This window comes from Thalassophryne amazonica, chromosome 6, assembly GCF_902500255.1.
Source record: "Thalassophryne amazonica chromosome 6, fThaAma1.1, whole genome shotgun sequence".
Classification (NCBI taxonomy): domain Eukaryota; kingdom Metazoa; phylum Chordata; class Actinopteri; order Batrachoidiformes; family Batrachoididae; genus Thalassophryne; species Thalassophryne amazonica.
The window spans coordinates 76,386,823-76,402,688 of NC_047108.1; the positions used below are offsets into that span (position 1 = coordinate 76,386,823).

Genomic DNA, 15,866 nt, shown 5'->3' on the forward strand with positions numbered 1-15,866 from the left:
GCCGCTAACGACTGGGAGTAAAAGAACTGAAGGTTGAATTTTGACTGATTGTGATGCTTAGTGTTCCAGGCAGATGCAAAACAGCTGATAACTGCAACAGACGAACGAGATGTGCTGACCTGAAGTGTTCTTCCTTACAGCTGCACTTGACGTATGCGTTTATGTTATGGGAAGAAACTTGTCTTGCGTCATTACCCCCACCCTTAGGACAAGTTTCTTGTTTATGTGATGAGAGCGTCTCTTAATAAAAAGAGCGGAAAAGCAGGCCAGACTTGAGTGTAGCCTTGGTGTACAGCCTGGCCGCACTCCGCGCGTAATATTTGACTTTCTGTCTCACTGGTGTTTCTTGACTCTGTTTGTCTTGTTAAAGGTTTAAAAATGTTTGGAGGAGAAAATACCCAACATTGACTGGGGGCTCGTCCGGGAGTTGAACCCGGGACCTCTCGCATGGCAGGCGAGAATTCTACCACTGAACCACAAACACGCAGTCAAGCAAAAGTGCCTACAGCCCCTCCCATGGTGGAACATAGTGATCAGGGAGGTGCCTATCCTATGATAGAAGTACCAAATCCTCGTGCAGAAACAGCAGGACAGCTACCAACCATGCTCGTTTATCGGACATGGAATGCTGATGATATCAAAGCAGCAGTCGACATGATACCATCGCCACATGTCGACATTGAGGGATTTATGCAGGATATAGAAAACATTAGAACATCTTACCACCTTAATGGACCTGAAGTCCAACAGGTGTGGATGAAAGCATGTGGCCCTAAATGGAGTCAGGTACGTGGAGACTGGAATCCTGCAGATCAACAAGGCGTACCACTGACACATGATGATCTAGTCTTGAAAACAAGAGTGGAAGCTACGATTACACGTGCAAAAGGAGTGTTAGGACCAAAGATAAATTATACTGAAATTACCAGGACAACTCAGAAAGAAGGAGAACCATGGATAGAGTTTAGATGCAGATTTGAGAGTGTATTTAGAGTCCATAGTGGCATATTGCCAGGAACACCAGTGTATGAAAACAAATTGAAAAATATTTCACCTGTGAAGCTGACAATGACCGATTTGATTCATGATGGCAACTCAACAGCTGTCATAACAGTAACAGGTGCCACTGAAGATGTTTTAAAATTGAGATTCACAGGTATGCCATTACATGTGTCACTTTGTAAACCATATTTGACAGAATGGCAAGAATTGGGACTGACAGTCATAACAGCTTTGTCAGCCACTGATTGGAGCAGAGTTGGACCACGAACGGAGTTCAGTCCATCAACTAAATTGTATAAAGTGCCAGTTAATGTCTCATTGGTGCTGACAGCTGGAACACAGATTGATGTGTCCACTTCACAATCCTGAGTGTTTCAGTTGAGTCCTGAAGAGGACGATCTTCTCTCTTCTGTACCATCAGGATTGTGGACAACAGGTCCTTCAGACGTAGGACTGATAAAAAAATGCACAACCTGTAGTTATAAGACCAAAAACAGAATACAGACCATGTGTAAGACAGTATCCATTGAAACCTGATGCAATTGAAGGAATCAGGCCAGTAATAGAGAATTTATTAACAGCAGGAGTAATAGTGCCATGTCCAGATTCACCATGTAACACACCCATATTTCCTGTAAAAAAAGGCTCCGCCCTCAGTGGGATGGAGAATGATTCAAGATCTGCAGGCAGTAAATGCTGCTGTAGTAAAAAGAGCTCCATGTGTACCAGATCCGCACACACTGTTAAGCTCATTGAGATTAAATTCTAGTTGTTTTTCTGTAATAGATATCAGTAATGCATTTTTTTTTTTTCCGTACCAGTACACCCAGATAGTCAATTCTGGTTTGCTTTTACCTTTAAAGGACAACGATATACATTCACCAGATTACCGCAGGGTTACGCAGAGAGCCCAACTATTTATTCTCAAGTCATGTCAGCATGTTTAGCTAATTTCGTTCCACCGGCAGATAGCCAACTATTAGTGTATGTTGATGACATTTGATTGCCTCTGACACACGAGAAAACTGCATAACTGACACAGTAGCATTATTATGTTTCTTATTTGATAATGGCCACAAAGTGAGTAAAAACAAAGTTCAGTTGTGTAGGGATAAAGTAAAATATTTAGGACATGAATTATCAGCCACAGGGCGCACAATCCTGTCTGACAGGAAGGAAGCAATTTTGCACGCTCCAAAACCACAAACCAAAAAGCAGATGATGTCATTTTTTGGACTGACTAATTACTGCAGGGCATGGATTCCCTGCTATGCAGAATTGACTAGTCCACTTTCTGATTTGATGTACAAGGATGATATTTCAATGTCAACCGTGTTGGAATGGAACAAAGATGCTGAGGAAGCTTTTGTAAAAGTAAAACAAACAGTGTCATCCACAGTTTTGGCACTACCAGATTATAGTAAACCATTCATTCAAACAGTTGATTGTAAGAATAAGTTCATGACTAGTGTTTTGGTTCAAGTGTATGGCTCAAAATTGAGGCCAGTTGCCTACTACTCATCTAAATTGGATGCAGTAGCAAGTGCTCTACCACCATGTGTACAGGCTGTTGTTGCAGCCTCTATGGCTGTTCAAAGTAGCAGTAATGTTGTTCTATTCCATCAGTTGACACTGAAAGTTCCACATGCAGTCTCTGCACTTCTGTTGCAGACAAACATGAGCCTTTTGTCCCCAGCAAGACATCTTTCGTGTATGTCCTTGCTATTATCACAACCACATCTTACGGTAGAGCGATGTACAACATTGAATCCATCCACATTGATACCCTTACCTGAGGATGGTGAGCCGCACAATTGTCTTGATGTAGCTACGGTCTGTACGAAAGCACGTCCAGACCTCCAGGACACACCCATCCCAAACAGTACAATTGTGTATGTGGATGGTTCTTCCACTAAAAACGCTTATGGACAAACACAATCTGGATATGCTGTTGTCACAAATTCAGAAGTATTGGATTCTGCTTCATTGCCATCCTCATTTTCAGCACAAGCAGCTGAATTAGTTGCTTTAACTGCAGCTTGCTATCTGTTTAAAGGTACGGCTGTATCAATTTATACAGACAGCCAGTACGCTTTCAGTACGCTGTGAAATTGCCTAACCAAATTGCTATATGCAAATGTGCGGCTCACACCAAAGGCTCTGACAGTGTTTCAAAAGGAAATGACGTTGCTGACAAAACCGCAAAGGCGGCAACAGCTCTTTCTATTTTTCTCCTATATGACACCCCTCCGGATATGACCACAAAAGAAACCCATATTGCCAAAAAAAAATATGTTTAAATGGGCAGCTATTATGAGCCATGGCGTGACGCATGTCTCATCAGGGGGTATGATATCGCAATTGCATTCTATTTTTGTCTTTATGGGTTCGATGCATATGCAAAACAGCATTGTAGAGCATGCATGACATGTGCAAAACACAACTCACAAGGCAATTTGAGACCCCAAAGAGGTAAATTTCCAACACCACAATATCCCTTTCAAGTGATTCATATGGATTATATACAGCTGAGTAAACATGAAGGGAAGGAATTTTGTTTAGTCATAATTGATGCCTTCTCAAAATGGGTAGAATTGTTCCCTACAAAACATGCAGATGCACTTACAGTGGCTAAGGCATTGTGCAAAGACATCATTCCATGATTTGGAATACCAGAAACAGTCTATTCAGATAATGGAGCGCATTTTGTTAATACAATAGTGCAATACGTAGGAGAAGCGCTACAGGTCAATCTCAAAACTCATTGCGCTTATCATCCACACAGTGCCGGATTAGTGGAAAGGACAAAGGGCACAATAAAAATAAGATTAAGGAAATGTATAGAAGAGACAAAACGAACCTGGATTGAATGTTGGACCTAGTAAAATTGTATATGAGAATAACACCAACACCATCAGGGTTAACACCATTTGAGATACTTTATGGACGACCATATCGTCTACCAATTTTGACATGGATACTAAAACAGCAGATGAGGAACAAACATTAGCAAATTTTATGAAAAAGACATTAACACAGAAAGAGATAACTTAAACACATTTACTGCCGAATAATTTTGATCTTCCACAGGACGGCCTTCCAGTAGTCTAGCCAGGAGACTGGGTGTTCATCAGAGTGATTAAGAGGAAGAACTGGTCCAGTCCTCGTTGGGAAGGTCTATACCGAGTGCTGTTAACAACACCAACTGCAGTAAAGATAGCGGAGAGATCAACGTGGATACATCACTGTAAGATACAGCGTGTGTTGGCGGCCTCCACAGTGTAAGGGGAAGTCTGGCTACAAAGGGAGTCTATTTAATTAGCAATAGATTGTCTCAATGCCAGTGAAGCAGGGAGATCCTTGCACTATTAGGTGAGGTGGTTAACAACACTGTATCCTAGCAATCATGACTGAACTACAGCAGACCCCGGAGCGGCGTGCTCAGCGCCGCCGCTGCCGGACTGTTGGTAGGGCAGCCGGTTGTGTTGTGATCTTAGTGTGTTTCGTGCTCCTCGGATTCCTGGCCTGGTGGTTGACCCAAGAATTGCAGCTCACTGTGGACCGAGCCAGAGAACAACGCAAGCAACATCAGAAGAGGTTTATTCATAATGTGAACGAGACAGATGGACACCCTCATATATACCATACTAATATGTGGTACAGATATGTTCATTTATTGGCTATGGAATTACGTTACTAATTATTATGTTTGTTCGCAAATACCTATATCCTCAACACACCCAGCTCTGACGGCTAAACCGTACCCTGCTAGGGTGACAGAATGTCTTATCATACGGATGCATAATCAAACTGTATTTCGGGGGCAGCAGTTCTCAGCAAATCTGATAAGATGTAACACCACTTGCCTCAGTGCAACCACTTATATGATAGGGATTTCAACAGAGGACGTACAAGCGTGCCCAAGTGCTGCTCCATTGACTAGACTGAAGGGAAACGCAAAAATATCATCACGTTAAATTGTCATCACAACGGCCATTCCCAATTTGCTTTTACGGGACAGGGAATAAAAATGTAGGTAAAATTAAGAAACGTCTGTGTACCCAAACGTATGTTTTATCAAATAATTTAAGCCTAACCAAAACATAATATGTGGATGGTACTTATCTTCATCACATTGGACGGGGATGTAATTATACAGGCTCCTGTCCATGGGGAACGGATGAATCATGTGCTTATGTTAGTAAGTTTTGCTACCACCTGTAAATGGTACTCCGGTGTATGATGACATCTATTGGCTTTATGGTTCCAGACTGTACATGAGTCTCCCACCAAATTGGGGTGGTGTGTGTGCACCTACCCAGGTGACTGACCATACATATGTGGTAAGACCTCCACAGAGAAGAATGGCAGCACCAGACGGAGGAGATTGATATACCCAGATGTGTTACCACATAATCACATGTGGGGCTCGGATGTACTAAAGGACCAAAAAATTGTGGTCTGTAGGAGATAAAATAGCACATTCATTGTTCCCCTGGATAGGAGTGGGAAAAAATTCATTAATGATTGAAACTCTGAATTATTGATTGGGTCTGTTCATGAATGTAACAAAAAAAATAGTAGCAGCTCAAAACACTGAAATAGATGCTTTACGTACCATGGTGATGCAAAATCGCATGGTTTTAGACTTGCTTACTGGTTCACAGGGAGGAGTTTGTGTTCTGCTGAACACAACATGCTGTACTTTCATCCCAGACTCCATTCATTCAGTGGATATGCAGGATGCATTGGAGGAGCTGAATGAACTTCGTGATGCAATGCATAAAGACACCCTAGCCGTGAACCGGTGGAATCCCTGGTCCTGGTTGACTTCAGGACCATGTTGGCAGTTACTATTGAAAATGGTGTCAAATACATTTGTACAGCGTAATCTGGCCTTCCAACAAACTATGCCAAAATATCAAGCATTGAAACAGTCAGACCTTAGTGGAGAAAACTGTAATGACTGTACTGAGAATTATGATGATATTGAAAAGCTCACAACTCCAGTTCAAGCTTGAACTGTTGACGTGATGAGTTAACACACTCTTAGCCTATGAAGCTTTAGCTGAAAAAGTAATAAGACAAGTGGTGTAGTCGAATAATACAGAAAAACGGTTCATTATACCAGTCGGTAGGAGTGATGTATGGTGGTGGTGTGGTGATAACAGAATCTTTGATAGACTGCCACGAAATGTGTCAGGTTATTGTGCATTAATATCATTATTGTTACCCATGACCCCTGAAGACGTTACGACATATGCAGCCTCTTATTCCTGAGGATTGGCAGAAAGGCATAGCCAGACATAGAGTAAAAAGAGATTGGAAAGGAGTAGGAAATCCAACATATATTGACGCAATAGGAGTCCCCAGAGGAGTGCCTGACGAGTATAAACTGGTTGATCAAATAGCAGCTGGATTCAAATCTTCCATCTGTTGGTGGTGTTCAATTAATAAAAACGTGGACAGAATAAACTAAGTTAATAAACTAACTAACTAAGCTGGGTGATGCCTGCTATACGTTTAACAGGTGATAAACAGGTGGGAAATGTTAAGGATTTTATATATATATATATATATATATATGTTATCACTGTTAAACATTTGTAGCTTTGTCTTCTTTCTCATGAGAACGGTGTTGTGCTGTTTTGCACTTCACCCTGAGAACGTACGTGTTATTCAACCTTGTTTTAGCTTTGTCTTCTTTCTCATGAGAACGGAGATGTGCTGATTTGCACCTGTCTTAATGCAATCCTGAGAATTCAATTTTGTTTTAGCACTCTGGGGTCAATCTGAACTGGGAATGAAGGACTGGATGTACTTATTGTTATAACATAACTTTGTTTTCGTAGCCGCTAACGACTGGGAGTAAAAGAACTGAAGGTTGAATTTTGACTGATTGTGATGCTTAGTGTTCCAGGCAGATGCAAAACAGCTGATAACTGCAACAGACGAACGAGATGTGCTGACCTGAAGTGTTCTTCCTTACAGCTGCACTTGACGTATGCGTTTATGTTATGGGAAGAAACTTGTCTTGCGTCATTACCCCCACCCTTAGGACAAGTTTCTTGTTTATGTGATGAGGGCGTCTCTTAATAAAAAGAGCGGAAAAGCAGGCCAGACTTGAGTGTAGCCTTGGTGTACAGCCTGGCCGCACTCCGCGCGTAATATTTGACTTTCTGTCTCACTGGTGTTTCTTGACTCTGTTTGTCTTGTTAAAGGTTTAAAAATGTTTGGAGGAGAAAATACCCAACACCCCCCCCCCCCCCTGTTTCCGCCCTCAGGGTTTGACTGTGGTGTCCTCTGGGGGGGAAAGGGCTGTAGGCCCATCTAGCCATGGACGGCCGGGGCTGGGTCCATTGGTCATGAGGGGAGGCGTCTCCTGGGGTTGACGAGTGGTCCTCTGGGAGGCGCTGGTAGTCCCCGTGGGTGACGTTGGATCCCAGAGGGACCTCGGTCGTGGTTATTACTCCTGGAGCTGGCGGGAGGCCCTCTGGGGGGTGTTGGTCCCTGCATGTCGTTTGGGGGGGAGGAGGGGGGGTATTTTAGCATTTTTGTTTGTAAACTCAAGTTTGGGTTTTTCTTTTCTCCCCTTCCCTGGGGTTTGATGGAACGGTCCTCTGGGGAGGGGGGGGGGGTGTTTTAGTATTTTTATTTGTAAGCTCAAGTTTGGGTTGTTTTTCTTTTCTCCCCTTCCCTGGGGTTTGATGGGACGGTCCCCTGGGGAGGGGGGGGGTGTTTTGGTTGTTTGTGTTTTGTTTTATGACTAATTACACATGTTTGGATAAAGGCTGACCGCACAGGTGTAAGAACTCCTGGCCACACCTGTGCTAAGAGACTGTCAGAAACAAGGGCAAAGATGCAGCCAGTTCAACCAGTCTGTTGGAGGATGAACGCAGACGCGGTTTCCAGCCATGGTCCCTGGAGGGGGGTGTTTCTCCTGGGCCAGGTGTGTGTGGTCGCCGGGAGGCTTCCCGTGAGGGTGGGGTACTGTTATATGGCTGGGGGGGCCTGGCTGCCAGTTTGTTTCTGTTTTTTGGTTTTCCTCCCAGGTGGCGTGCATTTGGGACTGAGTGGCTGTGTTGCTGAGGCTGTCAGGACCTCACCCTGATCACCTGCGACTCGTCAGGACTCACAGCTGTGGTGCATCTGGATGGATTGGAACATGTTGGCATTTAAGACTGGAGTGCACAGTGTGTATTTGCCAGAGACTCGACCTTGTGACCAGACGGGTGAGATCGTCGTCTTGGGAGCCATCTCATCAGCAGCGGATGCTGAGAACGTCCAGGTTTGATGCGGTCTCTGAAAGAGGAGGGGGTGAGGTCTCACGCTCGTCAGCACACTTCCTGAGGTACGTTAGATTTTGTGACTAACAGTTATACAGTCAGTAAATGTGGTGTCCCTCACACCTTATTGTATTGAGCTGTATGTTAGTCATGTATCAGCTTTCACTGCAGTGGAGTTTTGTGAACTGATTGTTCCATGCCTGCAGGTTGGGAAGCTGATCAGTAATCAAGCCAGGAAGTGTTTGCTGTTTGTACACCTTTAAGTGTTCTGTGTGTAGAGTGTGGACTCACATAATGGTTCCTTCTTTCACAGACTCGGTTGTTGCGGCCACCTGGGGGGTGTCGGCGGGGTCCTTGGGTCCGAAACAACTTCTGGCTCCGGACCGTTAGCGCTGCTGGGAGCGCACCACGCCAGGCCGCACCTTTTATTATTATATTATCACTGTTATGTATTAAATTCAGTTAGCCTTTGAACCGTGCTCTGCTTATTTCATACTGGGTCCTTCAAACGCTGGTCGGTTCTCCGAGCTGTGTCCGACACATAACAGTATCCATTAAAACCTCAGGCTATTGAAGGCATAAAACCAGTAATTAAGGGACTAATGGCAGCTGGAGTTTTAATAAAAACTGCAAGCCCATGCAATACTCCTATCTACCCTATCCCTAAAAACAATACCAAAGAGTATCGGCTGGTACATGATCTGCGTCCTATCAATGCAATAATAGAAATGGATGCACCTATAGTACCTGATCCGCATACTATACTATCAAGCATCCCTGCTGGAGCAAAATGGTACACAGTAATTGATCTGTGTTCCATTTTGCTGATCTCCTTATTGCATCAGAGACTCAAGAACAGTGTGAAAAAGATTCATTAATTGTATTGCATGCATTGGCAGATGGAGGTCATAAAGTAAGTAAGGACAAATTGCAGTTCTGCAAACAACAAGTAGAATACTTGGGAAGACAGTTGTGTGGGACCACGCGATGTATAGCCCCAAGCCAAGTGGAGGCTATAATCAAGGCTCCCAAACCCCAAACAGTGGGACAGATGCTTTCATTCCTTGGGATGGCAGGGTACAGTCGGCCGTGGATTTGTGATTATGCTATAAAAACTGCACCTTTGCGTGCCATGATTAGAGCAGTGGGGCAAACAAGCAATGCAGCTCTCCTCGTCTGGACAGATGAGGCAACGGGAGCTTTTGAGGCCCTAAAAACAGACATGCAATCTGCTCCCGCGTTAGGTAACCCAGATTATGGGAAACCTTTCCATTTGTATGTTACTGAAAAAGCTGGTTATGCTTGTGCTGTACTAATGCAGGAAACAAATGAAGGAAAACAACCATTGGCCTATTATAGTACAAAGCTTGACAACATTGAAACAGGATTGCCACCATGCTATCAGGGTCTAGCAGCAGCTGCCTTTGCATTTCAAAAAGCATCATCCATAATCATGGGACATGCAGTAACGTTGTATACGTCGCATCAGTTACATGCCCTGCTAACCAGTCAACGTTTTGTCTTAACACAAGCTAGACACACTGGATATGAAGTTGTGTTGTCCGCTCCAGAAATAACAATACAACGTTGTCACACGGTGAATCCCGCCACCAAATTGACCACACCGTTAGATGGTACTCCACATAACTGTGTGGCAGAGACAGAGAAATTTTTGAGAGCCAGAGAACATTTGTATAATCACGCCATAGATGCAGATCTAACCCTGTTCGTGGACGGCTCATGCTTTCGGGATGCCGCAGGATTGCATGCGGGTATGGGGATTGTTAGATTAAACACGGATGGCGAGACCTTTGAATTACTGGAGTCCCAAGGAATTGATCAGCCTTGTTCAGCCCAACTGGCAGAAATCAAAGCCTTAACTATGGCTTGCCAGATAGCTAAAGATCAACGTGTTAATATCTACACAGACTCAGCCTACGCTTATGGCGTATGTCATGTACATGAAAACATTTGGAAACAAAGGGGATTCCTGAGAGCAGATGGCACCCCTGTCACTCATGGAGAAGCGATTTCCCAACTGTTACAAGCTCTCCAATTACCGTCTGAGGTAGCCATCATTAAATGTGCAGGTCATCAAAAGAATAATAACATCATAGCTCAAGGTAACAACCTAGCAGATGACGCAGCTCGCAAAGGAGCACAAGGAGAAAATATGTTTCCCCTGCTAACCATCCAAGATTGTGCCCCACTGGTTTCACTTGACGCACTGATAGTGGCTCAAAGTAGGGCCAGTGGAGAAGAAAAACGAATGTGGGTTAAACGAGGCGCTATTGAGACACGTAGTCAGGGGCCAGTGGACAAGCTGTGGCGCAGTAGTCATGGACATTTTGTGTTACCCACCAATTTATTACGACATGCAATCATTTGGGCCCACGGACCCGATCATTGTTCGCGAGTCCAAATTATGAACAAACTAAAAGCTGTCTGGTGGTCACCATATATGGCAGCTACAGTGGACCGTTTGTTGAATGAGTGTGAGGTATGTGCACAGTACAATGTCCGGAAATCATTCACAGCCCCTTTAGCCCACATTCCGGTCCCTGATGGGCCATTCAGACATCTTATGATGGATTTCATAGACATGGGAGCTGAAAATCGAGTTAAACGAATGAGATATGTTTTGGTAGTGATATGCAGATTCAGCCGATGGATTGAGGCAGTAGCCTCTGCAAATCAAGACCATAAAACGGTAGCCAAATTCTTGTGCCGAGATGTCTTTCCAAGATTTGGCATTCCAGATACTATCTCATCTGACAACGGTAGGGCTTTTGTAGCCAAGGTTACACAAGAAACATTCAAACAATTGGGTATCAAACAGAAATTTGGGTGTGTTTATCACCCCCAATCAAATGGGGCGGTGGAACGGGCTAATGGCATTTTAAAGAACAAACTAGCAAAAATCATAGCAGACAGCAATGGCAAACTAACCTGGCTGGATGCGTTGCCGCTTGCTTTATTGTCAATGCGCTCACAAACTAACTGACTAACCCATTTGACACCATTTGAAGCTCTTACAGGTCGGCCGATGCCTATTCCATACCTGAGAGGACCCTACGAAGGACCATCGCTGGAGCAGCTACAAGACGAATGGCATAATTATCTGAGACAGTTAACCCAAATACACAAAACTATCTTTTTGCAGGTCAAAGGTGCTACAGAAGACAGAGAAGCAGAGATTCCACTCGAAAATCAGAGCATCCAGCCTGGTGATCTGGTTTACGTCAAAGTGTTCAAAAAGAAGTGGGACAGGCCCCGCTGAGAACCCACCCGGAAACCAAACGTTTTTTGAATGTTCATATAACGTTTGCATGCAAACGTTTGCAAACAAGCCATGAACACTGCATGAACGTCAGATGAACGAAGAATGAGGACAGGTAATGTTTGCACATGAACATTATATGAACATTATACAAATGTTCACAAACATTGTATGAACAGCTGAAGCAGAACATTCAGTGAACATCTGTATAATGTTCATGTAACATTTTGTATGCAAACATTATATGACCATTATACAAATGTTCATTGAATGTCCTGCTTCAACTGTTCATATAATGTTTGTGGACATTTGTATAATGTTCATATAACGTTCATCTATGAACGTTATATGAACATTCCAGAAATTTTCATTGATTGCAAGCGGGACATGTCCCGCTTCAGCTGAACATTACAGAAATTTTCATTAATTGCAATCAATGAAAATTTCTGTAATGTTCAGCTGAAGTGGGACATGTCCCGCTTGCAATCAATGAAAATTTCTGGAATGTTCAGAATTTCTGTTCATGTTTGTATGTTATATATGCCAACATTATACATTTACATGCAGGCATTGGCCTACAATTTGATTGTATGAAAGGTTTACTCTCCATATTGAAAACCAAAAAGTGAAGTAAAACAAACTATGAATGTTTCAAAATTCAGTGTTTTATTCCGATGACTTGGAAATCAAATGAAACAAACCACCCCAAATGTTTTCATGCAGACAAGAAACTTAAGTTATAACACACTGCAAGCAATATTTCCAGAGTGGGGGGGGAAGTACAAAAAGTGAAAAAAAAAAAAAATACTGCAAGTTTTATTACATACAGACGTTGAAAATAGTATGGCAGTCAGATACAACACAATGGAAATGAGCATTATGCTTTATTATATTATCTGTGACATTGAGACATTCACCACATTTTAACGGAGTCTGAAAGAAAAAACAAAAAAACAGGCATATCTCCATGTGAGGAAACTGCTCCTCGACCGAGGGAAATGGTAACGTATGGCACTATGGTGTTTTTTTTTTTTTTTTATGTGGTTTTGGCACTGATCTGACACCCTGCAATTTGGAAGTGGATTCTGCCATGACCTGATGTCATGGTGCATCTCTACTCTGATTGGCTGTCATCACAGTCATCTAAATAATCCACCTCCAGTACCTCTTCAGATTCAGAAGACGACACCCCGGGTGCAGACAGAACTCCACGTGTCTTCTGAAGATTCATTAATGGAAAAAGAGGCTGTTGTCTGGTAGAGCACTCTGGAGATGAGGCCGGAATGTCCTCCTCGGAGTACTCATCAGAGGAGAGAGGCCTACCATTGACAGAGCTGATGGCAATGGCTGGGTGGATTATGGTGTCCTCAGTTGTTTTATTCTCCTTTTTTCTGGTCAGGAAAAAGTTCAGGATGGTCCTGTCTATACTTCCTTGATTCTGCTCTGTTGGGACAGCTTCGTATTACGGTACTAATCGTAGAAATTATAGTGTTGCTGTCCATTGATGTAATAGCTATTACAGCTGCCATGACAACCCTATAAATTTGTGGAAGATCCCTGGCAAGGCTGCCTTTGGCAGTTCCCGACTTTCCCTGACTGCTGAAGCACTGCCAGAGATAAACTGGGGCTATAGCATACAAGCAGTCCCTGACAATGCTGGTTATAGTATTCTTTCCATGTCCAATTCCAGGGGCATATGCAGTCAAAGCGTTGATGAGGGCATTCCTTCGGCGCCTGGCTCCCTTGTCCTCACCATCAAGTTTCTCATTGGCACTCTTCAGCTGCAAGTTGAAAATTGCCATTGTTATTCATAAGAAATGAGACACATTTTACTATTAAGATACTATACAATTTCAGCAGCATGGTCAGAATTGGTATTCTCAACCCAACAACCTATTGTACAGGCCCTATATTTTTATCAAGCTGTTTATACTGGTTGCAGAATTTTCTCAAGTTATGTAGTTATCAGCTACCACAATGGAGAAAACTCAGAAGTGGTATATGCCATAAATACAGCATGTTGTTTCATAATATACTCTAAAAAAATAAAACAAAATTTTGTTAAGTGAAGAGGATAGACAAATGTAAAATGTATTAACTCACTTCTTCAAGTGACTTTACAGGAAGGCCCAAGACTTCCAGGCACTGCTTGTAATTTGTTGTAGCTCACATTTCCGGATTAGAGCTGGACATTCTTCTAACAATCATCTCAGTAGCATCCTCATCATCAAGTTCAAGTTCCCTCTCCTGGTATGTTCGGGAACGGACACTTTGTGTGAGCAAGGCATCAACTTTGCAGATGAGGTCATTCTGCTTCTCCTGGAACATAAAATGTGCACACAAATATTACTACCTTAATACAGAAGTTCCCATTGACCCCCCCCCCCCCCCCCCCCCAATCTACAACAAAATCAGTTTTTAGTTGGGACAGGTCACTTTTTTTTTTGCCCTAGAGAGAGTATACAGTTTTGTGTGTGTGTGTGTGTGTGTGTATATGTGTATATATATATATATATATATATATATATATATATATATACACACACACACACACACCATGGTCAGTGAGAATTACATGTCTAACTGGCGTGCATTATTTTTGTGAATACGCACACGTAGTTCAGCAAGTTAAGTCAGTGTAATATCACTCCGTTGTGGTCGGCACCACAGCAACGCACAAATCATTTGGCACAGATCAGCTGTGTTTTGACAGGTGAATAACAGAAACGTGATAAAACATGGATTTCCAAGTGAATTTTAATATTTTTGGCCTAAATTAAATGTTTGAGGAATGGGAAGAGGAGGAGAGCAAATATTGCAGCAGATTTGAGAATATTTACAGGGGAATCTTTCAAATGGTGATACAAGCACCAAATTCAATATAAATAGTCCTTAGACATTACTCTTTTGAAAAAGCAGAGTATCCACTCGATTTTTCAATAGGCAGTCAGGTAGGGGTCAATGAGAATTACACAGGGATCAAAATTAAAAGATGCTGCAATCATATTGAAAACTATACCACATTATTCGTCCAACCATAAAGATTCCAAAGATATAGTTTGGACTATCTTTGACTGAATGTTCCGAAGTTATGGGTCAAAAATAGCAAAAACGGTGACAAAGCTTAATTTCAGTTTGTATGGGAGGCAAAAGTTCCAAGCTCCAATTTTTGTAAATAGTGATAAACAATAAATAGTGGTAAACGTGAATAGTGATGGAGCAACTTTAATTTTGGCCCACCGTACAAACTGAGGTTGACCTTTGTTACCATTTATGCTGTTTTCACACCATAACGTCAAGACATTTAATCAAAGATAGACTAAGTGATACCTTTTTGGTATCTGTATGATCAGATGAATATGGTATACTTTTCAATATGATTGGAGCATTTGTAAATCTTGACCTCTGTAATTCTTCATTGACCCCTACTTGGCCGCCTACTGAACAATCAAGTGGATAGTCTGGTTTCTCAAAAGAATAATGTCTAAAGAATACATGTCCCAAATTTGGTGCTTGTATCACCATTTGAAAGATTGTTTCAGTTATCTACTGCACTAAAACAAGAAGAACAGCAAAAGCAACGGCATAAAGATTTAACATCCGACGACCTGGACAAGATTGAAGACGGGAAAGAAGATGATAACGGTTGGCAAGGATGAAAATATCTTGAGACTGGCATAAACTAGTCACAAATACTTACGCATTTTTAATCAAGTTCTGTTAACTTAAATAAGTATTTGTGTGTTAGTTCACTGTGTGGGACCATGGTATAAGGATTAAACAACTTGAAGCCATGCATTATACGGTTTGAACGCACGAGGCGGAGTCTAAAACACCACAACGTGAAGCAGAGCGGTGTTACTCCACGAAGTGCTCACACACACACACACACACACACACACACACACACACACACACACACACACACACACACACACACACACACACACACACACACACACACACGGTCAAGCTGGAAAAGGGTTAGGGTGTGCCAAGTGCACAGTGTTTCATAGTCTCCTAGTTCGCATACAGCACAACATGAGCTTTGAACTCAGTGTTGTTAAAAAGCGGTCTCCTTTTGCATACGTCATTTCAGACCGCCAGCAGTGATTCACAGATTTTCACCTTGTTCTTATTCTAAAGTCAGTTTAAAGCAGAAACAAGGCAATGTTCTGTTAATTTGCTGCTGACTGTCCGAAATGACACATGCGCAGTACACAAAAGGGGACAGTTCAAACTGTGACACAGGGACCAGTGCATTAGTGCTAGGCCACCACAGCTCCCTTTATAATTGT

The 15,866-nt window shown here is 42.6% G+C and overlaps 1 non-coding gene across 1 annotated transcript; it reads right to left on the bottom strand.

The window, feature by feature from the left end:
• Positions 1-411: 411 nt before the first annotated feature.
• trnag-gcc lies at positions 412-484 on the bottom strand. Its single transcript has one exon. It is a non-coding gene; the product is annotated as a tRNA-Gly (tRNA).
• Between the last annotated feature and the right edge of the window lie 15,382 nt (positions 485-15,866).